Below are 2,510 nucleotides of genomic sequence, written 5' to 3'. Positions count from 1 at the left end.
GCTGTCCAGTCTTGGCCAAAAAGGAATACATCAATAGACATGACAGAGTTGGAATTATATGTGCTAAAAGTTGTGCCCGCACCGGAGATTGTCAACAGTAAAAAGAAAGAAATGGTATAGGCATACTAAAAAAAAATGGTCTCAGAAAATGACAACGCAACTATACTCTGGGATATGCCAATACACACATATAGGGAGATAAAAGCTAATCGACCAGAAATTGTTATCAGGGACCACCAAGAGAAAAAGCAATTCATGTACCGGTCTTAATAGATGACACCATATTTTTTAGTGGTTTCTGGCGCTGCGGTTACGAACCCTTCAGTCTCTGCACTGATACCCGCACTTCTCAGCCAGTGTTAGAACTTAATTTTTGTCTATTTCAATTCTGTTCATTTTATTCCTGTATTATCCATGTAGGGACCTTTCTTGCCATTACTTTATCATAGAATCTTGTAGCCCAAATTTTTCTTCATATCAATAAGTTATTCCGACCTATTTTGTATTTTTTAATTTTCTTGAAGACAGAAAACAGTTTCTTGCTTTGTTCATGCTTTGTAGTTATTTGCATCAGTTTTCCTTGATTCTGAAATAGATAATTCTGCAGTCCTATGCTCGATATCTTATAGTAGTTTTCTAGTTGTGTAAGGCCTCTACCACCTTCAATTCGTTCTATATATAATCTTTCTATGTCAGATTTTGGGTAGTGTATTCTAAATGCAGTCATTATTTTCCTTATTTTCTTGCCTAGTCTTACTAGTTCATTTAGTTTCATGTGAAAAATATTATAAACTAGGAACAACTAAACTATTAACGCCTATTATCTTTTTTTTTTTTGTTTGCCTTTAGCTCTGTTTTGACAAATTAACCTAGTTCATCTATAATATTCTCTTTTTAACTTTCATTTGTGCGTTTTGTACTCCATGTAGTTCATTGGTTTCTAAGTATTTGTATGTCTGGTTTTGGTCTAGTTTCCTTATTTCAGTTCCTTTAGTATGATTTTTTAATTAGTTTTTCTCTATTCCAAATTGTTTTGATGCATTTCAGTTTGCTTTCAACTAATAGTAACTTCTTGTAGCAGCTTTTGTTTGTTTGTTTGTTTATTTGCTTGTTTGTTTTAAGCTAAGTGTCTCGTCTAAACATCCAATGTACCGACTGTGCTCAGAGTGCAATGTGAGACAGACTTTATTTCAAGATTGTTCTAGTCGAGCCCATCTCGGTTAGCCAAACCAAGTATCGCAAAGAAAGCCAAATATGTTGCTTGTCTGAGACAGCTCTCCAACAAATCTCTACATTGTCTGATATTTACACTCGACAAAGTTGCATCTAATTTACCTGTGAATTCTCCAACATTGATTGACTTGACATTTATACGTCTAGAAGCTTTGATATTTTGATATCGTTATTTGAAATTCTGAAAGATATTTTACTGCACAACAAGGAGTTTGATAGCAAATGGGTAGCATAGAATGAACGAATGACAAGAACATCCATTCTATCACGTCTTTTGGTGATTATGTAGTCAATTAAATACTTATCTTTGGACCGAGGAAGCATCAAAGTTGCTTTGTGATTCTTTTGTTAGTAGAATAGTACGTTGGTGATAGAGAAGTCGTATGTTATAAATATACAGCAGATGCAGACCTTTATATTTATTCTGTTTATGGATGCCAGTCACACCAGACCGAGTATCAAAATCGGAACCTATTCTGACATTAAAGTTACAAAGCCTTTAAGGTGACTTTTAGCATAACAGAACGTAAGTTATCATAAAAAGTGACTTTGTTGGATTCATTACATGACATAGTCGTTTATTAAATAAGCTGAGTTCCTTTCTCTCAGATTTCTCCCTAATGGCATAATTTGGTCACTTTGACATTAGGGAAATGATGGCAGTTCTTATTACCAGATCAATACAGGATGACCTAATTTCTTTTACTTTCGTGTCTATGCAGTAAAAAAGGTGTGACTTTGGTAATATCCGAAAATATAGCATAGATACAATAATTATAATTTACCTTTTATCAAATTTCTTGCTGCTTATACAAGGTGATTAAATGAATAATAATTTTCAAAAGAAAGATATTTATTACCTTAAAAACATTAGATAAAACAAAACAATAGCGTATTTATTCATTCTTCATACGTTCCGGCAGATTCGAACGAAAATCTGCTAATCGTTGTAGCATTTTCTCCTCGCAGAAAAACTTCTTAGATCTCATTTATATAACTCCTTTTATAAAGACTGTCATTTACTTCCTCTCCCCTCCTCTTTCTGCTCCCCTTTCAATTTCTCCTATGAGCTTTTCTTTCTCACTGTATGTAGTATTTTTTACTCATTGCATGCCACCAAGCACTCACCCTGTATCTCTTTTGTTTAACTCTCTCTGTATTTCTCTGTTACTCTCCCTCTCTCCGGCCTTCTCTCTATACGATGCAAAGTGTGAATGGAAAAACTAGCCAACCAACCAGTCAACATTTATAACGGCCATTGTTATATAGATATAATT

The sequence above is a fragment of the Octopus bimaculoides genome, chromosome 11 (genome assembly GCF_046866305.1).
Source record: "Octopus bimaculoides isolate indiv1 chromosome 11, ASM4686630v1, whole genome shotgun sequence".
In the NCBI taxonomy this organism is placed as follows: Eukaryota; Metazoa; Mollusca; class Cephalopoda; order Octopoda; family Octopodidae; genus Octopus; species Octopus bimaculoides.
This window is presented reverse-complemented; position numbering follows the sequence as displayed.